General features: G+C 41.1%; 1 long non-coding RNA gene across 1 annotated transcript in view; it reads left to right on the top strand.

Annotated features, from left to right (window-relative positions):
- Positions 1-760: 760 nt before the first annotated feature.
- Positions 761-25,451, top strand: part of LOC148149881 (uncharacterized) — an 88,735-nt gene continuing 64,044 nt past the window's right edge. Inside the window, exon 1 of the long non-coding RNA XR_015757080.1 lies at positions 761-837. This is a non-coding gene — a long non-coding RNA (uncharacterized LOC148149881). The remainder of the gene's footprint in view (positions 838-25,451) is intronic.

The raw sequence follows: 25,451 nt of genomic DNA, 5'->3' as shown, positions 1-25,451 counted from the left end.
CGAATAAGGTTGCTTTCCTCCTGTGGGTCATAAATTTTAAAAACTTAAGAGTTCCATCGCTCTGCCTTGGCCTTGTATTACTCGACCAATAATAAATCAGTATTGTTTATTTTATAGAAACAAAATTACTTTTCTGAGCCAAAAAGAATAATTTGGTTTTTATGGAATAGTTGCAACTATTTCTCTTGTTCTCCAATTGATTGTTTAACGTGTGTTTTTTTTTATTGTAATGAACGCCAGAGGTCATTTTTGGCATAATAAGGGCCTAGCACTCAAACTAGGGGTCAGTATACATCTCTGTTTACATCATCGTTCATATCAAAGTAAAACCAGTCTGATAGCGTTTCTGTGTACTACTTTCACAGTTGTCAGTCTTAAGTCCTCTTATTTTTCTGTTGGTAAGTCACAGGAAGCCAATCATGTTTACCTTGCTGTAATAGTAACCTGTCCATGGACTTTACAGCTTGTCTGGTGCTCCTTGAAGGTCAATTGGGTTTTCAACTCTGTTATCTATTAGGCGTTTGATGGAGTGGCCCAGATAACAAGAGTGGGCAAGAGGATGAGAAATTTTTTGAAGATCAAAAGTGGCTGTTCATTTTGTTATCTGACTCTATTCTGTTGTCATAGGAACGAGTTTCTTTTAACCTCTGTCATCTGATGATTTGTCTGTAACTCTATGTACAGCTTGTACTGTTGACTGCACTGTGTCAAACCAGTGCATATAAAATATTCAATGCTTTTCGGTCATTGCTGGAATCTTGTCTTTAAGGTCAGCTTTACAAATTTTCAGTTGTAGCACTAAATAAGGAACTTCAAATAGGAATTGCAGAATGTGAGGTAATAAAACAATATTAATTATCTTTGTGTTGAAAGTTAATTAATTGTATATTCCACCAAAGAGTAGGTCGCAGTTATTGATCTGGCTGGAGTGGGCACGTGCTAAGTATTATACAGGTATAAGGCATGATTCAGTGAGTAGCACTTTCATCTGAGACAGAATATTGTGGACCGTTTTCCTAATCCAGGAGACTTTGAGGGCAAAACTCTAGGCCAATTCTTTAGCATTGCCCGGATAAAGATGTTAATAAGATGTTAAACCAAGGCAATCTCTGACATTTAAGGGTGGCATGGTGGCTCAATGGTTAGCACTGCTGCCTCATAGCACCCGGGTTCAATTCCAGCCTCGGGCAACTGTCTGTGTGGAGTTTGTGCATTCTCCCCATGTCTGTGTGGGTTTCCTCCGCGTGCTCCAGTTTCCTCCTACATTCTAAGGATGTGCAGGTAAGGCGAATTGGCCAAGCTAAATTGCCCATATTGTTCAGGGATGTGTAGGTTAAGGGTAAATATAGAGTAATGGGTTTGGGTGGCATACTCGTTGGAGGGTCGGTGTGGACTTGTAGGGCCAAAGGGCCTGTTTACACACTGTAGGAATTCTGAATTTCAGATTACTCCAGATGATATTTTGAAGAAAATCAGGGGTGATACTCCTGAAGTCATGTCAATACTTAATCACTAATTTCACTACAATAGACTTTCTGCAAATTATAACAGTGCTGAATGTAGAATCTTGTGTGTTGACACATGTTTTGAGGGCATGAAATGCCCAAGCTCCTTGCTTCCATGATACCAGATGTAGGCCATTCAGCCTATCGTGTCTGCTCTGCCATTCAATGAAATAATGGCTGATCTCACGGTCCCCCAACTCCACTTTCCTGCTCTTTCCCATGACCCTTGATTCCCTTAAAGATTAAAACTCTTTCTATTATCAGCCTTCAATATACTTAATGGCCTGAGCCTCAACAGCCCTCTGTGTGATAAAGAATTCCACAAATTCACAAACCTCTGAGGGAAGAAGAAATTTCTTCTCACCTCTGTGTAATATGGGTGACCCTTTATTCAGCGATTATGCCATCTGGTGCTTGACTGTTACACAAAGGAAAACCAACCTTTTAGCATCTACCCAGTCAAATCCTTTAAAGATCTTGTATGTTTTAATAAAGTTGTCCCTCACTCTTCTATATTCCAATGAGCAGGAGCCAAGTCTACTCAACCTATTCTCGTAAGAGAGTCCCAAAGCAATTGGAATTACATCAGTGCTAGGTTACAATTATCTGTTTCTTTGAAATAACTTTCACATTATTAGTTGGCTACAAATAGACTTCACATTTTTGTCACCAACTGTATTAACCAACACAAAATTTAATAACTTTTATTCAAAAATTCTTACATTGGATATTGTGCTGTTTTTGCAGTTTGGTATATTTAAGTAATAGTATTATTAGTATTTTGGTATTTGATTCAAAGGAATCCTTATATCTATCAGAAAAATCGTGCATTTGATATATGTAGCAGTTGTAAATTTCATATTTATCTTATGACTTCTGAAAAAATAGTAATCAGATATCTTGAATGCTGATTTTTTTTTATTTTAAATGTTAAATATATTTATAATAAATAAATTGGCTGAATAACTTTTATTTTGGAATATTAATTTGGTTATGTCCAGCCTTTGCGTTACATTCTTGTAGATGAATCTTAAGTGATTCAAATCCATCTCATATTGTATATTATATGAACTGAGACTGAGTACACTGGGATTAAATTTATTAGAATTTAGAAGAATGAGGGGGATCTATTAGAAACACATAAAATTATGATGGGAATAGGTAAGACAGAAGCAGAGAGAATGATTCCACCAGTGGGTGAAACCAGAACAAGAGGGTATTGCCTCAAAGTTAGGGGGAGCAGATTTAGGCCTGAATTGAGGAGGAGCTTCTTCACCCAGAGGGACGTGAATGTGTGGAAATCCCTACCCAGTGAAGTAGTTGAGGCTTCCTCATTGAATGTTTTTAAGGCTAAGATAGATTTTTTTGTATTGCCTCTATCATTCACGTGGGCAGAAAGGATGGGAATTCTCCTAGGACAGCTTGAGTATGCTGAGAACATTTACCCAGATGTGAATGTTGTTCAGTTACTACAAGTTTTGATAACACATATGGACCCATGGAATAGGGGCAGATATAGACCATCAGCACCTCGTGTTTGCTTTGTCATTCATTTAAGATCCTGGATGATTTGTTCAGTGTTTTGAATTCCACATTGCCATCTATTCCTGATGATCTTTCATTCCTTTCCCTGGTAAATATCTAAAAAGTTTTGCCTTAAATATACAGCAAACTTTGTTTGAACCAGCACGTTTTGATAAATCAACAAAAATTATATACCTTCAACATCTACCATTGTTCCTCAACCATCTTTGCTGTTCAACTCCAGTCCAGTTAGCTTTGCCATCATTCCCCTGTAAATTTAGCACAATTGTTTCTGACCCAAGTTATTCCTTCTCAAACTGAATGTTAAATTCTCTCATATTTTGGTCACTGTTTTCTAGAGATCTTTTTATTCTGAGTTAAATTTGTCTCATTTCACCTTTAACAGATCTAAGATAACCTGATCTTTGATCGGATCCACCTCATATCGTTCTCCGGAACTATCCTGAATACATTCTCTGAAGTTTTCCCGTGGTTATCTTTGCCCATTGCCCAAACTGCATGAAGATTAAAGTCGCCCATGGTTAACATACTATGTTTATTTTTAATAGCAGAGACATTGAACAAAGATTTCTGTGTCTTCACATTGGAAACCATTACTTATGCTCCTCTAACTTTATCACAGCATTACCTGTGGGGCTATAAACTCAAAGCAATTAGTGTAATTTATCAATAGCTAAATAGTTTTGGAAACCTAAAGGGATTGAAATCTTAAAAATCCACAGATTCTGATTATTATGTATTTGAATGTGTTTTGCCCTTTTAAGAGAGGAGATCAGGTGACCTGGGAGTGGGAATTGGGGGAGGCAATCTAAAACTGACTATAGAGCTGAGATCACTCAAAGTAAAGTATTCCTGGTTCAAGTTTACCCTCCATCTAACTCCTGTTATATTTATGGATCTAGGGGTAGTGGTAGAGACAGTGGAAATGTTGGCTGTAATATTCCAAACTTACCTCCATTTAAGAAAGGAGGGGAAAAGGAAAGAGAGAGCAGTTAGCGTGCCATCAGTCACTAGTTACTGAAATCTATTAAGGATGTCTTAAGAATGTACTTAGTAAAACATAGTAGTATCAGGCAAAGTCAACCTAATTTTATGAAAAGGAACTCCCGTTTCACAAATTTATTAGTTTTTTTGATGATGTAACTGGTAGTATAGATAAAGGGACGCCATTAGATCTAAAATACTTGAATTTCCAAAAGCATTCAATTAGATACCACAGCGGAGTTGAGTGATCTATATTAGCATGGATAGAGAATTTCCAATTGACAGAAAGCAGAGAGGCGAAGCAAATTAACTGTTTTCAAACTGGCAGGTTGTGACAAGTGAAGCACCTCAAGGATCAGTGCTGGGTTCACATGTATTCACAATCTCTGTTAATGACTTACATGTAGAGACATAGAGTAATGTATCTAAATTTGTTGATGACAAAAAGCTAGGTTAGAATACAAGCTGTGAGTAGGATACAAGGGGACATCAAACAGTTCTAGTGAGCTGGCAACAAGGTTGCAAATGGAGTAAGCAACCTTGGAGTAAGCAAGTTAGAAATATAGAGTTGTTCATTTGGTGGTAAGCATAGAAAAACAGAATCTTTTTTCCAAAGTGTAATGCAAATAAAATTTGATGTTCAGAGAGACTTGTGTGTTTCTACAAGGAATGCATAAGATTAGGATCCAGATACAGGAAGGAATTCAAAATGGTGTGGAGGTGCCGCTGTTGGACTGGAGTGGACAAGGTCATAAGTCACATGACACCAGGTTATAGGCCAACAGGTTTATTTGAAATCACAAGCTTTCAGAGGGCTGTCCCTTCATCAGGAATTAAGAAAGCAGATAGCAAGTTGACCTTCATTCCATGGCAAATGTGAGACAAGAATAAAGAAGTCTTGCTACAATTTTACGGGGCTTTAGTGACACCACATCTAGAATACTGTATGCAGTTTTGATCTCCATATTTAAGAATAGATATCTATATATGTATTGAAAGCAGTACAATTAAATTTGACTGAGCTGGTCCTTGGGGTGAGAGGACAAAGCTATGTAAAGTGGCTCTACATTCTCAGGAATTTAAAAGAATGAGATGTGATCTCACCTTCAAAGTTATGAAGGAGCTTGACAGTGTAGATACTGAGCCATTGTTTCCCCTGGTTGAGTAATCCAAAACAAGCATAGTTTTCAGATAAAAGGATGATCATTCGGACTGTAATGATAAGAAATATTTTTGCTCAAAAAGTTGTGAATCCTTGAAATTCTGTTCTGGAGGACGATAGATGAGCCATTGTTAAATATAATTAAAGCTGGTATAGGCAGTTTGTTTTTGTTTTTCAAGAGAAATGGGGAGCAGGCAGAGAAGTGGATTTGAACCTCACAATCACTATTGAGCAGACTCAATGGGCTGAATATTCCTGATCCCATTTCTTAAGATTTAAAAATATTTGTTCATGGGATGTGGACATCATTGGCTAGGCAAAAGTGAGGACTGCAGATGCTGGAGATCAGAGTCTAGATTACAGTGGTGTTGGAAAAGCACAGCAGGTCAGGCAGCATCTGAAGAGCAGGAAAATTGACGTTTTGGACAAAAGCCCTTCATCATTGACTAGTCTCGCATAAGGGAGTTCCGGGATTTTGAAGGAACGACAGTGAAAGGAGGCGATATTGTTCCAAGTCAGAATGGTATGTGGCTAGGAGGGAAACCTGAAAGTTTCCTGTCCATGGACTATGAAAGTGCTGTCAATGGAGCCTGGGTGAGTTACTGCTGGGAATGATGGGAGTGTTTTAGAGTCACACTGCATGCAAGCAGACCTTTCGGTCTAACTCATCCATGCGAACCCACATTTCACAAACTAAACTAGTTATACTTGCCTATATCCCTCTAAAACTTTGCTATTCATGTACTTATCCAGATGTCTTTTAAATGTTGTAACTGTATCTGAATCTTTTCCTTCTGACTGTACATTCCAAATACGAATCACCCTGTGTGTGAAAACATTGCCCCTCAGGTCCCTTTTAAGTCTTACCTTAAAAATATGCCCCCTAGTTTTGAACTCCCCTATCCTAAGGAAGTTTGCTATTCACCATATCTATGCCCCTCATGATTTCATAAACCTGTATAAGGTCACCCCTCAATCTGCTCCACTCTAGTGAAAAATGTCCCAGCCTATCCAGCCTCTCCTTATAACTAATATCCTCCAGCCCCAGAAACACCTTTGTAAATCTTTTCTGGACCCTCTCTAATTTAATAATATCCTTCCTATAGCAGGTGCCTTAGACAAGAGTGCTAGCCACTGAGCCAAATATGAAAAGCTAGATATTTTTAACCAACTTCTTCAAACATATTCTGACACAGCTCTGGACGAGATGGGACTTGAATCTAGCCATTTTAGTCCAGAGGTACAGACAATCTCAATACACCACAACATGTTGGATGAAAGCAAATTCTCTAGATCCAGGTCACTGCACTCCCTCACCCTCAAACTCTACAAGATATTAGGCATTGACACTTTGCAGATAAAGTATCCCAACAGGCTTTACCCTCACCTACCACTTCCCCACAATTTCACTGAAGAAGAGTCCTCAAACATCAAATATTTACTTGTTTTCCTCCCTTCGTGGATGCTGTCAAGTCTGCTGAGTTTCTTCAGCACTTCCTGTTTCTATTTTAAGTCTCCAGCAGTGTTCTGACTTTATAAATGTGAGGGTGTTCTGCTTCAGTTATTTCGATCTGTGGTGAGATTACACCTTGAATGTTGCAAGCAGTTTTATGCCCCTTATTTAAGAGATTGTTCAGATAGCTGAAATGAGCAGGTTTTCCTACATGAAAGATTGGATAGGCTGAGCCTGTTTTTCACTATAGTGAACAGTGACCTCAATGAGGCATATTAGATCCTTATCTGCCTTGACGAGGTCAAAGTGAAAAGGACATTTCTTTTTGCATGTTAGACCAGAACTATGGAGCACTGTTTTAAATTAGAAATTATCTTATTTCTTTACTCATTCACAGCATATGAGCTTAGTTGGATGGGCCTGTATTTAGGAGTGGATGTGGAGAAATTAAACATTTTTGAATACATTGATTCCCTTGCTTAACAAGAATCTAAGGTTCTCCAGATTGGATGGGAATGTGCAATTCCTAACAGTAGCAGTAACAAATCAGCCATAATCTTGTTGAACGCCAAAGCAGACTCAAGAAGCCAAATATTTTGTATGTCTGCATGTTCATAAAAGCATTCATTTCAGATCTGTTGAGTGATGTGCTTCAGTGAGAGAGTTAGCAACTCTCTGGAGAAGAAGAATAATAAACTCCAAAACAGTCACCGGCTGCATGGCAAAGTGGTGATCTATAGATGCAGCTCCCATTCAGAGACTCATGTGGTCAGGTGATGCATGACCTCCAGAATTGTTACAGAAATACAGATATCTTTCATGAACATGGATGAACACTCAATGTGGAAGCCAAGTTTAAACCAGTCCAAAGATGTGCAGGTTAGAGGGATTAGCCATATTAAATTGCCATATGGTGTCCAATGATGTGCAGGCGATGTGGATTAGCCGTGGTAAATGTGGGGTAAGGGGATGGGTCTAGGTGGGATGCTCTTTGGAGGGTTGTGTGGACTCAATGGATCAAAAGGAATGAAACCAGTCCAGCCTAGAACTACCTAGCCAGGTGTTAACAGCCATATTATTTCAAAAAGAACATTCGTTTGCATCTCCAGTGAATATGCTTTGTTAGAAGAATGCCACACAGACTTGGTGGCACCCAGCTCTGTATGAGGCCAGAGGCATAGTGTAACAAGGACAGCACTTGACAGTTGAAGGTTCAAATCCATGTTCTTCAATCTCCAATTATAGAAAGTAGTCACCTAGTTGGATCTTCCTGCCACCACCCAATACTAGGCCACAGAATCTTCAATAGGGGCTCAAAGCGGGGAACTAAAGGAGCAAACTGGAACCGTGGCTCACTCTGCTTTTGCACCTTCTTCAATGGTGTCTTCAGAGAGCATCTGGAGCTAGCAACCAAACTACACAGCATCCCCAGCGCCTTGTAACCTTGTGGCAAGCATCATGAGACTGAACAGACCCAGAAAACCACATTGGTGAGATCGCCCAAAAACCAGCAGAAGTCCAAGATAAGGGGGGAAGCCTAAATCGATGACTGCAAAACCTGAAACATTGGTTAACCCTCGAAGATCGAGAAACAGCCTGTCTCTGCCTTATTGAACAGGTATTACCTTTCAGACAAATGATTCAAATACAGTGGTAGGGACCTGTGCATAGGGTTTAGTCAATCTTTGAAAGTGCGTGTCAGAAGTAGATAGCTAGTGAAGATTTGAGACTGTTCACTTAGAAATTTATAACTATTTACTGAAGAGTCCTGTGAAGAGATTGATAATTTGATAAAGTTTAATCAAAGCATAATGATAGAATCTGATAAATATTGTTTTGCCTGTTCTCTTTGTTTAAGGGTGGCAAGGTGGCACAGTGGTTAGCACTGCTGCCTCAACAGCGCAAGGTTCAATTCCCGCCTCGGGCAACTGTTTGTGTGGAGTTTACACATTCTCCCCATGTCTGCATGGGTTTCCTCCGGGTGCTCCGGTTTCCTCCCACAGTCCAAAAATGTTCAGGTTAGGTGAATTGGCCATGCTAAATTGCCCGTAGTGTTAGGTGAAGGGGTAAATGTAGGGGAATGGGTCTGGGTGGGTTGCTCTTCGGAGGGTCGGTATGGACTTGTTGGGCTGAAGGGCCTGTTTCCACAGTGTAAGTAATCTAATCTAAACCTAATCTAAAATGTTCAATAAAGTCATGTTGGACCTTCCCCTGACTCTAGTCCCCTTTGTCTATCTCACCATGTAAAATGCCTGCTTTGAAAAAGGTACTGTAAGCAGGTCAAGGTTAATCAAGGTAATTTTACCCAATTTTCCCTTTACAAAAGCGGTGAGCAAACTGATTCTGGAAACTCTATTAAATAAAATGTAAAATTACTAGTCGGTCAGGGCAAACTTTAAAATATAGTAACCCTGGCTGGGTAAACAAAGTTTAAAAAATTTACTGACAACTCAAATTGAGCTTTGCCACCAAAGAGAGCAGGCATCATAAGATACAGCTATTGAAATGGGACATTACATCAACTGGTAGTTAAAGAGAAAAAATTGGGCAGATTAAAAACCTAAGCAGTCTTTGTCAAACAATGACAAAAGGTTTCATAGAATCCCAACAGTCCAGAAGGATAATGCATTTACTTGTCCAGCTGAAGATTTAGTATTTAATTTTGAAGCAATTCTGTGTTTTATGAAGTTTTTTTCCCAAGACATCAAATCCTAAATTCTGCATGACCAATCTCTGACATTTGATCTCTAAGAATCATAGAATCTCTGTGGTACAGATAGAGACTATTCAACCCATTGAGTCTGCACCAACCCTCCAAGGAACCTGCCGTGCAGAAACAGACCCCCACCTTATCTCCATATCCCAGCATTAATCACGGCCAATCTGTCTAACCTGCATATCTTTGGACTGTGGGATGAAACCAGAGCATCCAGCAATGTAACAGCAAAAAGCCACAGAACTACTATTGCTGAGGAATAAAAGTCTTTCAAGAACAAAATGTGTAATAATTTAAGAAAGTATAACAGCAGACAAAATATTTCAAAAAATGTTTAATTTGTCAGATGAGGTTTATAGTACATAAAACTGGACATCTTGGAGAGAAGAATTTTACAGATACAGAATAACTTCTAAATAAAATAAATACATCTACACTATTGGGGGGGGGGGTACGTCTAATTATGTTATAGCTTATTAAGCAGTAAAAGAAATAACAGATACTTACAGACTGAAAGCCTTTGACAATTATTGGAACATCCAGAATTAATAAATTCTTGTATGTGCAAGAATTAATGGAACAGTTCAGCATTCAGGGGAATCATAGATGGCTTCATTAATGATTTACAGATTAGTGAAGCTATGCAATAATGGTGACTTTGTCAGAATTTATAAGAGTCAGAATTGTTTTGGGAATTGCTGATAATTTATTACTATAGGGAATATACCTGATGATGTTTTAGCTTACTAAGTGGTAAAAGAAGCATCAGATAGGTTTAGACTGAAAGCCTTTGACAATTACTGCAACTTCAGAATTAATAAGTTGTTGAAATTGCACAATTTGATAGAATGAAAGTAAACTTGACTCTTGAGAAAACAATTCAGACAGTGACTGAAATAGAAGCTGATAGGAAACTTAAGAGGAAAAGATTATCTTTATCACTGGAGATTAGCAGCACCCATTCAATTCTTCAGGTATAAAACCATAAACAACACACGTAAGAAACTAATACAGTGAGTAGTCAGACACTAAAAGTCCTTGTCGGCATCATGAAGCAAAGAAACCTCATGAGTATGGAAAGTACTCAGATATTAAAAGTGAATTCTTTATCTTTCATTTAATAAGTCACTTGCAGAAAATGTGCAGAAGGTAGACGGAGTTTCAAACAGGCAGGATCAAATAGCTATCTGCACAGTGAGTTCATTGAAGTAGAGCAGTCCACAACAGAAGCAAAATTTCAAGTGTGCCTGCAGAAAATAGGTAATCCAGACCTTATTTTTGTTAATGATCATCTCATGAATTTCAAGATTGCTGTGGCTAAGAAGACACTGTGTCTGTCTGTCTGTCTCTCTCTCTCTCTCTCTCTCTCACCAACTACAGTGCAACTACATGGTCCCAGAGGTATAGCTTTCAAGATTAAGGTGTACCACAATTAACTCTCCAAAATATGGAATGCAAAATAACAGAAAATTCTTCACAATAAAAAATTTGCAATTTGAGTGGAGAGACATGTCTTGACTTCAATCTTCTTCAAATGGTGGAAGCAGTTTAATTATGTAAAGTTATGGAGTACTGATCAAGGAACATCTGATCAAAGGAAAGCTGGTAGAAGATTTCAGTGTGCTCCCTACTCTCATGGTGGACCTTAAATAAAAACATAATCCATTGAGATAAGTGAGAATAGCATAAGAAATTGTTTCATAATGTCAACAAGTTAGGAGCCAGTAATTTTTAGTTGAAACTTTATTGCTGGAACAGCACAGCAGGTCAGGCAGCATCCAGGGAACAGGAGATTCGACGTTTCAGGCACAGGCCCTTCTTCAGGAATGAGCAGAGAGTGTTCAGCAGGAGAAGATAAAAGGTAGGGAGGAGGGACTTGGAGGAGGGGCGTTGGAAATGTGATAGGTGGAAAGAGGTCAAGGTGAGGGTGATAGGTCGGAGTAGGATGGAGGCGGAGAGGTCAAGAAGAAGACTGCAGGTCAGGAAGGCGGTGCCGGGCTGGAGGGATCCGGCTGAGACAAGGTGGGGGGAGGGGGGATGAAGAAACTGGTGAAGTCCAAGTTCATCCCCTGCGGTTGGAGGGTTCCCAGTCGGAAGATAAGACGCTCCTCCTCCGACCGTCGGGTTGTTGTGGTTTGGCGGTGGATGAGTCCAATGACCTGCATATCCTCGGTGGAGTGGGAGGGGGAGTTGAAATGCTGTGCTACAGGTTGGTTGGGTTGGTTCGTCCGGGTGGCCCAGAGGTGCTCTCTGAATCGCTCCGCAAGTAGGCGGCCTGTCTCCCCAATATAGAGGAGGCCACACCGACTGCAGCGGATGCAGTAGATGATGTGGGTGGAGGTGCAGGTGAATCTGTGGCGGATATGGAAGTTTCCTTTGGGGCCTTGGAGAGAAGTGAGGGGGGAGGTGTGGGCGCAAGTGTTGCACCTCCTGCGGGTTGCAAGGGAAGGTGCCGGGAGTGGAGGTTGGGTCGGTGGGGGGTGTGGATCTGACAAGGGAGTCGCGGAGGGAGTGGTCTCTACGGAAAGCTGATAGGGGAGGGGAAGGTGCTGGGGTCTGTTTGGAGGTGGCGGAAGTGACGGCGGATGATGCGCTGTACATGGAGATTGGTGGGGTGGTAGGTGAGGACCAGTGGGGTTCTGTCCAGGTGGCGGTTGGAGGGGCGGGGCTCAAGGGCGGAGGAGCGGGAAGTGGAGGAGATGCGGTGGAGGGCACCGTCGACCACGTCGGGGGGGAAATTGCGGTCCTTGAAGAAGGAGGCCATCTGTGTTGTACGTATTTTGAACTGGTCCTCCTGGGAGCAGATGCGGCGGAGACGAAGGAATTGGGAGAATGGGATGGCGTTTTTACAGGGGGCAGGATGGGAGGAGGTGTAGTCCAGGTAGCTGTGGGAGTCGGTTGGTTTGTAGTAGATGTCCGTGTTGATTCGGTCGCCTGAGATAGAAACAGAAAGGTCTAGGAAGGGGAGGGAGGAGTCCGAGACTGTCCAGGTGAATTTGAGGTCGGGGTGGAAGGTGTTAGTGTAGTGGATGAACTGTTCAACCTCCTCGTGAGAGCACGAGGTAGCGCCGATACAGTCATCAATGTAGCGAAGGAAAAGATGGGGGGTGGGGCCAGTGTAGTTGCGGAAGATGGATTGTTCCACATACCCTACGAAGAGGCAGGCATAGCTGGGGCCCATGCGGGTGCCCATGGCTACTCCTTTTGTTTGGAGAAAGTGGGAGGATTGGAAAGAAAAGTTGTTCAGGGTGAGGACCAGTTCGGTCAGTCGAAGGAGGGTGTCGGTGGAAGGGTACTGGGTGGTACGGCGGGAAAGGAAGAAGCGGAGTGCTTTGAGTCCTTCGTGATGGGGGATGGAGGTGTACAGGGACTGGATGTCCATGGTGAAGATGAGGCGTTGGGGACCGGGGAAGCGGAAATCCTGGAGGAGGTGGAGGGCGTGGGTGGTGTCACGAACGTAGGTGGGGAGTTCTTGGACTAATGGGGACAGGACCGTGTCGAGGTAGTAATTTTTACTTAATTGACAAAAATGTGTACCACTGCAAGCAACACTCTAGACTGTTCAAACTTCAAGAGACAGCAATATTTGTACAAAAATAAACAAACAGTGTGATGGTCAATGAGTAGCACATTCTGCTTGAGGCCAGTTGACAAGTCTAAGACTGATCTAACTCAATATGCAACATACCTTGGTGAAAAACCAGCAGTAGCAGAGCGAAGCTTGATATTTGATGCTGCAATAACTCTCAAGATTCTTGTGCCAATGTCAGCACAAAACAAAATTGTTTAGGTGCATGTGTTACATGCTTCTCCATTCCGCAAAGTGACCTGGCAGAAGCATGAAAGTTCAAGATTGTCCGAACCAGATGATTGAAACCCTAATGTCATGTCTGAGATAGCCTAAAGCATGCACAATGATGTGATAAGACTGGTGTTGCAGCAACCACTGGTTTTCTTTTTTTTTCTAATTTTTGGTTTGGAACTATGAGTTGAAATAGAGAATTGAACTATAAACTTTCTCTTTAGAAAAGAAGAGAGAACAAAAGACACATGATTGCTATCGGGAATTGGCTTGGAAAGATACTGCTGTAAGGACACTCCATTACTGAGATGTTGCTCTGTTCAGGGATTGGCAGCCGGTTAGATATTGAATTGGTCAATCAAGGAAGTACCTGTGTTGGTCAGCTAATCACAAACTGCATTAGAAAAAAAGAGAAATCAAAGAATGAGCCCATTCTATCTGGATTTTGAGCAGGAGGCAAATTTGTTTTGGAAACTTTGGGGCTGTTTTTGGTTTTACTCTCTCTAGTCATTCTCCAGTTGCTGAATTGTTGAAAGTTCTCAGGAAACTATTCCAGTCTGTAAGAAATAAGTGAAAATCTCCAGACACCTGTGGAAGCTGTTTGCTTTGACTGGTTGTTTCAGAATTCAAGCAAGGTGCCTGAAATAACACCCATCATTTGAGGATTTCATGAAGGGCTGGTGTTCTTTATTAAAATGTTATTAAACTGGCAAATTGTGATTCTTTTATTTACTTTCAATTCATTCATTACGAGATGGATTCAGGTGACCTTTATTGTGAGTTACGGCCCACAACAAAAAGGTACGCATGCAGCTTCAGAATGTCTTAACTTATATAGTGTAAACGTAGAGCACACATGCTCCCTCACTCTCCCAACCCGATTCCTATCGGTCAGTGGAGTCTTGTCTCTGGTGCAGCGTTTTATACACTTAAAGCTTATGTCAGTAAAACAAAAATAGATAGTCCTTCATGATGTTTTCCAGACTCTTATGTCCCTTCTTGAAGAGAGTTACAATGGATACTGTATTCAAGTAACATTTACCAACTATACCATGTTAACTGCCAATTAATTAAATATTTGCCTATCACTTCAGGAACCTTTTAATTTCCTCATTACAGGAAATACAAAAGAATATTGATTTTTGATCAGTTTCAGCAAAGTTATGTGAGAATTTGTTAGCTAACAAGTTATGTCTTATTGTGTTCATTCAATCCACCTTCCAATGTCTGCAAATCTCTATTCATTCCTCCTTGTAGTGATAAGGAGGTTGTTTTTACTGCCTGAAACAGGCTTGTATCTTTTCCTTTAATACTTTTAGTGCTATAACTAATTTGAAATCTATATCTATAGTTATTGATTAAACAACAAATTAGTATGAGGTGTTCTTATTTATGTCTTATGGGTCAGCTGCAACCTTGAACTGCTATTGTTATCAAATATGAAACGTTATTATCTATGTTTATATAGAGCTGCTATTGTTCTACTTGTGAAATCTATTTTAATCAAATGTTAAATGTTATTATCTTTGTCTTATGTACATTCACCAGCATTAAGTAAGTGTTACTGTCAGTCCTGTTCTACTGCATTGCTGATGGGCAGCTGTCAGTCATTTTGTGCTGCTCTGTTACGGGCAATCCTAACAGTGTCCAAGATCAGTTATTAGTAAAGTTTGGTTAGGAATAATTGAGCACTTTTGAGAGTCATTGAATGTTTTAATTTCACTGCATTGCAAAGTCAGTGATTATGAGGCTGATTTGGTTTGGCTTGCTTATCCTCATGTTGTAATACTGGTAGATTGCCGACACTGAGTTAAATGGATGAAGGGTGGAGTAGGATGATAGCCATGGTCAGTGCAGGGACATTGTTCAGAAGAAGTTGCATGATGGCCAGGCCAGACATTCAGCAAGCTGCATCCATTAGGTATTTGCTTTGTTTTACTTGTTGGGATTTAGCACCATTTAGCTTCTTGTGGGATGAGGAGAATTGGGATGTGATATGAGTATGGAGAGTTGTGACATTAATGAAGTGCAAAACCCAGGGAGTAAACTAGATTCTGAAGTTGCCATTTAAGGCATGTTGTGGTGATTGTACAAGATTTTCTCAGTGTCGTGGATCTGATATTTACATTGTCACCATTGATGTCACCATTGGGAGGGGAAGATTCAGGCAGTGATACACGGTAACTCAGATCATGAACTGCATTCAGGCATCGCAAGGTTCAGCATTCCTAGCACAATTTCAGAGCTCTCAAGCTCAGTATAATTTGGTTAAGTAGCTCAAAAAGATACTAACCTCATCAAAACCGTTCTCAGCATTGCTGAAAAATAAATGACAGTTTTCTCAAGAGGATATAATTAATTACATCTTTTATGTTGTAACTTAACCTGAATATAGAGGGAAGTTGATATTAAAAAGGAGGAGTTGAGGTTAGGAATTCAATTATGTGGAGAAAAATAGGTATTTTGGAATGATTACACTGCATTAGTCTTGTTGCAAGCTTCAGATTATGTCATAAATTGCAAGGGTAAAACTCAAATCCTTTCTAACTGTTGACTGAATGTAAGAATGAGATCACAGATCAAAATCTGAGACAGCATCATTATTTTATTATCTTCAGGATATATAATGAAATCCAAGGAATGATTTGAGTCTAATTATTTTTGCCAGCTTTTATTACCATTGATTCTTATGCATTACAGAATAAAAATTGTGACTGAATCATTTCAAGTGAGCAATTGATAATCAAGAGTGGATTGCTGGGAAAAACACATACATATTATACGTAATGCATTTGTTGATGTTGGAATGATATGGTCATTTGAAAATTGTTCTAATTGGAACATGCTGTCAACAATGAATTTAGTAATCTTCATTGTGTTAATTATATGGTTACCTTTTCATAAAGTGCATTGGGTGAATTGAAGGAAGTTGCCAATATGACATTTAAATTTGAAGCAACCCTTTTACACTTTAAGATACACATATGAATTCTAGTTGTTTCATTTTCTCTTTGGAAATGGAAATATGAGAAAGAAATATTGTGTATTCATATAATCAGTGTTATGCAACCGTGAAATTCAAGTTTGCCAAGCTATTTTGAGCTTGATTCTTTAAATGTACAATAGTTTAATCAGATGTATTTGAATGCTACCTAAATTACTGGAATCAATTATGGTTTCATAGTTATCATTTGTAGAAGAAGCTGCAAAAGGAGAATTTATTTTAGCAAGAATATTATATTGTTATAATAAATTCTCATGGGTGACTGAACACCAGGGAGATGTGACTGAATATTTGTGAGTTTTAAGGTAAAGTGTTTGAATTACTGATCTAATCCTTAGGGGGAAGGAAAAGCAGCACGTTTTATTTTGCTTACTGGCCTTTCCCTTAAACACTGATTTTAAAAACTTGGTTTTTGAAGCTCAATGATATCAAACAAATGTTGGTGATGTGCATGTGCTTATTAAAAAAAAATGTAAAAGATACCTTACCAATTTCCTGTAACAATATTTATTGGTTAAAAAATACCTATCCTTACAGTTTTTCCTTTCATGCCTATGAAGTTAAAAATGTCTATGATTTGCAAATTATATGCAGTGGTTTAAAATGTTTAAAAACTTGGTTAAAGTGAATGTACTGGAACGGTTTGGCAAGTGGTACATCAAGTTCTGAAGTACATTTTCAGTAAGAATGCCAGAATGTCACCGGGGCCCATAGCCTTTGTAACATTCAATGCCTCCACTCATTTCTTGAATTGAACTGCTGAAGATTTGCATTTGTGATGCTGAGGACCTCTGGAAGGGGATATGATAGATCAGTCATTTGGACTTCTGGATGAAGGTTGTTGCAAATGCTTCAGCCTTATGTTTTGCACTGATGTGCTGGGCCTTCTCAATATTAAGAATGAGGATATTTGTGGAGCATTCTTCTCCAATAATTGGCCACCACCATTCAGTACTCAAAGTGGCAGCACTTCAGAGTTTAGATTTGATCTGCTGGTTGTGCAGTCACTCAGCTCTGTCTATCATTTGCTGTTAAAGATGCAAGACACCCAAGTAGTCACTTCAACTCCCCTATCACTCCACTGCCTGGTCCTGGTCAACTGCCAAATCCTAGCTACCCGACAACTAGAGGAAGAGCACCTCAGCTTCTGACTTGGGAACCTCCAACCACACAGAATTAATTTTGATTTCACCAGTTCCCTCATCCCCCCTCCCCAACCTTGATTGAACCCTCCAACTCGGCACCGCCCTTTTGAACTGTCCTATCTCTCCATCTTCCTTCCCAGCTATTCACTCCATCCTCCACTCCGACCTATCACCATCATCCCCCACCTCCACCTACCTATCGCATTCCTAGCTCCCTTCCCCCCCCCTCACTAGCCCCAGCCCTCGCATTTATCTCTCAGCCCCCTTGCATACATCCCCTCCACCCCGCCCCCACCACACCATATTCCTGACGAAGAGCTTATGCTTGAAATGTCGACTCTCCTTCTCCTCAGATGCTGCATGACTGGCTGTGCTTTTCCAGCACCATACTTTTTGACCCAAGTAGTCCTGTTTGGCAGCTTCACTACGTTTATACCTCAGTTTTAGGTATGCCTGGTACTGGTTCTGGCACGGTCTCCTGCATGCTTCATTGATCCAGGGATGATACTCGCGCTTGATGGCAAGACTGAGGTTGCATGAGGTTGCGGATTGTGTTGGAGTACAGATTGGCTGTTGTTCATGTCCAATGGCGCCTCACAGAAGCCCAGTCTTGAGCTGCTAAATCTGCAAAGTTTGATCCAATGTAACACAGTGATATTCGGACACAACACGATTGAGGTATCTGCAGCCTGCAGATTGGTAAGGATGAGGTCATGTATGTTTTTCCCTCTTGTTAGTTCCCTCAATACCTTCAGCAAACCCAATCCAGCAGCTATGTCCTTGATGAGCTCGATCAGCAGTGCTATTGTTGGCAGACATTGAAATCCCCCACCTAGTGTACATTCCATTCCCTTGTCACCCTGAGTACTTCCTCCAAGTGTTGTTCAGCAGAAGGTTTCCTTGCCCATGTTTAACCCATTCCCATGAAACTTCATGGGGTCTGGAGTCAATGTTCAGGCTTCTCAGATCAAATGGTGGCTCAGTGGTTAGCACTGATGCCTCACAGCACCAGGCTCCCAGGTTCAATTCCAGCCTCGGGTTACTGTCTGTGTGGAGTTTGCACATTCTCCCTGTGTCTGCGTGGGTTTCCTCCGGGTGCTTTGATTTCCTTCCACAGTCCAAAGATGTGCGGGTCAAGTAAATTGTCAATGTTAAATTGCCCATAGTGATAGGTGCATTAGTCAGACGGAGGTGGGTCTGGATGGGTTACTCTTCGTAGGGTCGGTGTGGACTGGTTGGGCCGAAGAGTCCGTTTCCACACTGTAGGGAATCTAATAAATCTAATCTATAACATTATGCCTTTGACGATAGTGTCTGGGACATTGTCAGACTCGCCAAATCACAGTCTGTGAGAGAGATTTCGCAACTTTCACAGTAGCACCCAGTTATTCATTAGGAGGACCTAGCAGGATTGATGGAGGAGTGTTTGCCCCTGTCATTTCCAATGCCCTAGGTCAATGCCTGGTAGTCCGTCCAGTTTCATTCCTTTTTTGAGACCATCTGATGATTGTTAAAACTGAATGGCTTGTTTGACCATTTCATTGGGCATTTCAGAACCAAACACATCGCTGTGCGTATGGAGTCCCATGTAGACTAGACCAAGTAAGGAGGGTAGTGTCCTTCCCTAAAGGAACATTACTGAACAAGATGGGTTTCAGCATCAATCAACAATGGTTGACTTGTCATCAGTAGACTTTTTAATTCCAGGTATTTAAAAAAAAATCCACCAACTACCATGGTAGGATTTGATCCCCAGAATATCACATAGGCCTCTGATTATAAATTTGTCAATTATATCACTACACCATTGTCTCCACCTGCCCATTTCACCAGAAGTCATGTACTGACACCAAAATATCTTTCTCCCAATCCTGAAAAGGTGAAGGCTGTTCCAATGACCGGCAGATTTGATGGTTCTGTCAACTATTCAGTAAACTTTCTTGCCCAATTTGTCATTGGAGTGTGAACTATTATGTTGAGCCACAGCCAAGAATGTGCAGTGGTATTGGAGCAGGAAGCAAAAAGCAACATTCTTTAAAATCAAGCAAATAGTGATGGCAATGCCAGTGCTGAAAAACCACCATAGAAGTTGAGTTATCCTGCAGTTTGATGCCAGCAAGGCAAGTCTTGGAGCACCCCTAAACCAGCAAGGACTGGCTGCATCTTCACTTTAACTGAAGAGCGATACTGTGATCAAATTGAGAAAGAATGTCATTGTCTTTGCTTATGAATGTTTTCACCAATGCCTTCTTAGAACAGAGAAAGTGATAATCAAATCCGACCACTTCAAAGCAGTTTCTTCAAGTTACTGCATTCAGGACCAAAGCATTTGCATTGATTGTTACACTGCTTACAGAGATATCATCTGGACTTGACCGACGGGCAATAGAAACAGATGCATAATGCAGATATGCTTTTGAGAATGGCCCTCCTGATTTAAAATAAAAAGGCGGATGCTCCAACAGTGTGTGAAATCAGCCAGATTCAATGTGAAGAAGCAGCTTTGTACCCCTATTGCTATAAGTCCAGTTGGCAGCTTGGGAATTTGCGAGGAGCAGTTGTCACCTTGATTGTATGTGGCGGAAATGAATGATCAGATGCACTGTCATAATTGCAAGCATAGACTCCAATTGCAGAGATTGTTCTTCAACTGCAGGCAGCTGATCAGGAAGAGCTGAAGGTATCACCTACACAAAACACACATCAGCTGCCTACTCTAGAGGTCGACTGCAACCCAACAGCAGAGGTAGGATCTACAACAACAACATAAACTAACACAGGAACAAAACTCCTTGGAGAACTAACATTCCCCAAGATGAGCCACCAATGACAATATTTTACAAGCCCAAGGTGTCAAGATGGAGCCATACTTTCTGGTGGTTTACATCAGAAATTGTAGAAGCTGTGATGTACTATCCAGAGTTATCTCAGTTTTAAATGAAGGCTCAGTCATGGCTGGGCCCGTCTGCTAACTGGCAGGGTTCTCTGGTGGAGAAAAGTTCACTGCCATTTTGTCTATTGTACAATTTTGTAATTTTGTCCAATTAGCAGTATGGCATTGAGCCAAATGCAAATGGTCAATACATGCAACAATGCATTGCTGCAAGTAGAGTTTCCATAGAAGTTAATTTCAGTGGGGAATAAGGAGTTCCAACTGCTTTTCTTGATAGCAGAAATGTATTCAGATTTAAGATAGTGGGCTGAATTTTACCAAAAGAGTGGCAATCTTGGGGTGTTCCACTAGAGAATGTTTCCCCGTGAAGTGTTAAATGGCAGAAGTACTTGCCACTGCCGTGACCTCCTGAGCTTCCTAATGCTGGCATCATATATTAATCCCAGCTGTGAAACAGGAGCTACCCATCACAGTGCACATAGTTAGAGGGAAAGAGAAAGAAATACTTCTAAGGGCATATAGGTGGCGTGGATGACACTTCATTGCAAATACGTGTGATTTGTACATGTATTACTACTTTACATCATCATCTGTCTGACTGACTGACTGTCGTTGTAACTGTAGCTACAAAAAAATTGACAAGGACTCCGATCCTTTGAACCAGACTACATAGGTGCTCAATCTCAATGACTGCTACTCTTTCCCTAATGCCCAGCATAGCATAACATCTTTTCATTGTCCAATGTGAGAGCATCTCATAATGGAAAGTCTTCAAATTGTTGAAAATGTTTGCTTTTATTTAACAACTTATAAAATGAAGAAAAACAAAGGTTGCATCTCCTGGGAACAGATAAGGTGCACTGGTGCTTTGAGCAGCAACCAATTTATCATTAATGAATGGTCACTTCATCCAACTCACATCTACTGGAACTAATATCAATTAACTCCTATCTGGCCTGTTACACTTAACATCGCACCACACAAAGCAGGCAGAATATCACCTTTCTTCCTAGCATAGAGTTGAGTGAGCCCAGTCCAGACGAGAGTGACCCATCATGGAGAATAGCAAGCCCTGAGAGCATATTGGTAGCCCTGATGTCAGCAAGGTTGGCCCAGTGGCAAAAGATGGTGTCTGAGGATCGGTAACTTTGGCAGGGTCCAGCGTTGCCGGCAACTAAGCAGTGGTGGGGAGGGCACAACGGCAACATCACCTGTAGTGATAGTCTCCAATATTGGTGTGCCCAGCATGGACAGTGGCAAAGGTGAATTGGCCAGCAGTGAAAGATGGCACCTGAGTCACTGGTGAGTCGACATAAGTTGGTTCTGGCAAGGTGGCGGTACTGAGTCAGCGCAGAAGTCATAAGCTATATCTTTCCATTTTCTCTTATTCTTAAGCTATCTAAATGGCACGGGATTAAGGTGACAAATGAGAACTTTTCACTACATATTTTATTGTATCTGACTAAAATACACTTGACAATGAATCTGTCATTCATTATCTTCCTCCTTGGAAGAGTGCTGGCATCATAACCTTTTCCTTGCCCGCTTCACTTTTGCAAAGCACAGAATGCAAGGATTATGCTGCACCCAGTCTAGGGTTTAGTGCAATGGCTCTTCCTTACCTAACTCCATCCTCTCCAGGCTGATTAAAGTATCAGGACTGTACCTTCAGGAGCCCTATGGTTTCTCCTCCATGGCTGCCTTTGAATGGATTGTTCTCTGTCAATGGTCAACCTCAGTCAGAGGGTTGCATTACAGAATCATCAGCCATGGCTGCAGAGCATAGCCCTTGTCCCTCAGCAGCCATCCTTGAAACAGTCTTGAAATGTATCAGGGATGTGAGATTTCTCAAGAAAATAGACAGCTCACAGAATACTTGGTGCAGACTTCTAAGATATGGTATTGAATATCATAAATTACTTGTACGTCAATGAAATGGAAGCCTTTTCTGTTGACAGAGTCAACTGCATTATGATGTAGCACTCTAAATACAACATCTGTACAGACTATAGCAGTCAGGACTGTTGGCAAAGCCTATTATCTGGGCTACAACACTAACTGCACATTGGAGAAATTAGATGAAGAAGAGTAATTTGGCACAACTCTCCTGGCCTCGCATAACAGCCCAGTATGGTGGTCTCTCAGCAGCACGTGGAATTCTCTCGGCCCATCGTGGTGGTCTCCTAGTCTGGTATAGTGGTTTCCCCATCCCGGCATAGCCATCTCTCAGCCCACAGCTTGTCATGGCCTTAATGTGAACTTCCAGCCTCCAGGTAATTCCAGAGCAGCCTCTCATTCTCGAGGCAAAGTTGGTGCAGTCTGGAGGCCAGGTGCCATCACAATCTAGGTCGGAAGGACTGTCATTCTGAACTTAATATTTCTCGATTTTCCAATTTATTTCCACGATCTGTACTTCTGGCATTTTTTTGTTCTATCTTTATTCCTATTAATTTATACTGAAGAATCGGTATCTTATTCCTAAGATGGTGCTGTAAGTGGCAACTTGTATACTTTCTGTTGTACTCATTTGAGTACATGTGATATTGCCAATTCAATTCAATTCATTTCATTTCAAGTGAGTTCAACTTACATTGGTAACATTGGTTACCTTGATGATCACGAGGGTGGTGTGGTCACCCCTTCAGATCGCAAGACCTGCACGCGCACCAGGCAAAGTTTTGTGACAATGCCCCAAGACTTAGTCGGTCTCTGCCGACACTGTGCCTCAGTTATCTGGAAGAACTGTTATCGAGAACAATGGAATCTGAGCTTCATGTATCTTTTCTATGTCCTGAGTGGATCTTCAAATGCAAGCTCTTCACGTAAAGACTGTTCCCCAGCAGCTAGTCATTGCTGCTCTACCTGAGCTCACTGGTATATCTGTTCCTCTTCAACTTATTTGCATCATGGCCATTTTGACGATTACCCCTATAGTGGCTGGATCTATTTTGTGATAGTAGCATAGATCTGTATGGGAAATATCAGAAACAGAACAGGTTCTCAGTAATTTGAGCAGTCAGCATTCACATCACACCACAAATAAATTTAGCGTATTCCTCCAGACTGTGGGAAATGGAGTACTCTAAGAAGGAGAATCCTGGATTGCCTCTATTTGGAGCTTTGACATGGGGACCTTATAAAATATGTGCAGCATAAGGTATATCATACAAATACAGGAGGAGATTGCATGTTTGATGTTATTACTGAAACATTGATTGCCCCACCCCTCCAATATTTCCCAAGGAAGGAAGCATTACATAGGAGAGCATATTGGCAAAAACCTGTAGTTCAAGCTGAGAAGAAATGAAATCTTTGCCCTTGTGCAACCTGTAAAATCTTGGATTATCTTTGTGAACTATGGTCCACAGAGGATGGCCCAGAGGGTGATAGGTGTCTACAATGCATTGCCTAGGAGCACAGCTGAGGCAGGAAACCTCACACACCATTCAAAAAAATACTTGAGTGAGTACTTGAAGTTTCATATCATTCAAGGCCTGGTGTGGGAAAATGGAATGAGTAAGAGTAGTAGTATATTTTAGGTGTTGCAGACTTGATGAGCCAAATGGTCTATTCTGTAATATGTGTAGCTATGACTCTTTGAGATTTATTTTGTTGCCTGTGATTACTACTGCTTCCAAAGATGGCTATAATCAATCTGTAATGATCAGTGACATGGTCAAGATTGTTTATGACTAAAATTTGTACCCACACAGTTGGCACTGCATGTGTCACATTCAGTGTACTATGTTTACAAAAGGCTTCAACTTGTACAGTTTAAATGTCTGATTACTGTAATTACTCCTTAAAGGGCTTCCCATTACTCGCCAATAGAATCTTCATGCTCTGACAGAAAAGAAAATTACTTCAGTATGGCTGCCCTGTTATGCATTTACTATTTGTATGCAGGAGAAAGACAACACAAGTCAGTTAGTCACAGGTTTGACCTGATAATTAGGGTTTCCCACACCCAAACTCTCCATGTTCCTTTCCTCCTTGCACTCCTTGAGGGCCACAACAGTATGGAACTTCCTCAAGTTCCCACTTAGATCTTTCATTATGTCTTGGTCCCTCAAAATTCACTTCTGAGTGTTGGCCCTACAGCTTAGCCACGCTAATCATCATACTGTGCTGTCCCTTATCAAAGCCGGAGCAGGTGCAACTATTGATGTCTCCCCTCCCACAGTAACTCAAGTTCTTTAATACACTATTATGTGCCATTCTTATCTATTCAGTTGCTCTCCTTCCCTGTCACAATTATTGTCTCCTCTGCATCCCACCATCCAATCTCGTGAATTGACTTGCTCAGCTTTCCGACAATGGCAGTGGCCCCTGACAATTCCCCTTGACTTTCATTGAGCTGAACCCCAGGGCTGCGCATTGCTCACACCTCTAACCCACTTGAATGGGCTGTCCCAAATGGTGAGTGATTGGGCCTGTGTCTGATCTCTGTGCAGGTATTAAAGTGATATACAGCTTCCCCAGACTGGTTCTGCTTGGGTCTACAGGACTGACTGTGGCTGTTATCCCGAGCATATATTCACAGGATGTGGGCTTTGTTGGCTCAGCCAGCATTTATTGCCCGTCTCTAATTGCCCAAAGGACAGACAAGGTACAACCACATTGCTGTGGGTCTGAAGTCACACATAGGCCAGACCAAGTAGGATGGCAGTTGCCTTCCTAAAAAATAATAGTGAACCAGATGAACTTTTTTCAACAGTCAACAGTAGTTTCATGGTCATCATTAGATTGTTAAATCCAAATTTTTATTGAATTCCATATCAGTCATCAGCCGTGGCAGAATTCAAACACAGATCCCCAGAACATTACCTGGGTTCTGGAATAATATTCTAATTATAATACAACTATATCATCACTTCTTCTGGTTGAAAAAGTGTCAGTTTGCTACATAAGTTGCTAGTATAGTGCCATGCAGCACCACATCTAACCCTCGGCCTATCATTGCTAGCAACCATGACAAGATGCCTGCTCTAAAAGCCAAGGCAGGATAGAAGTATCATGAAGCTTTAAGTACTGAAGGAAGCAGCAAGTTGCAAAAAAGGCAAGGCAAGGTCAAGCAAGGTAGAGATCCTCTGAGTGATCAATTAGGCACAAAGTAAATGCAAGAGAGCAAGCCGAGAGCCCTGGGATTCATTCTGGGCTAACGCATGAGATGAGTGCCTGCCCTGTATACAAAGCAGTCTGGCTAACATATGACAATGCAAGGTAGGATTAAAATGCAGTG

Source organism: Chiloscyllium plagiosum, unplaced genomic scaffold (assembly GCF_037043375.1).
Source record: "Chiloscyllium plagiosum isolate Xiang-an unplaced genomic scaffold, Cpla_swu_hap1 HiC_scaffold_5, whole genome shotgun sequence".
NCBI lineage: Eukaryota > Metazoa > Chordata > Chondrichthyes > Orectolobiformes > Hemiscylliidae > Chiloscyllium > Chiloscyllium plagiosum.
Note: the sequence above shows the minus strand (reverse complement) of the source record. Positions and strands in the feature narration are given on the sequence as shown.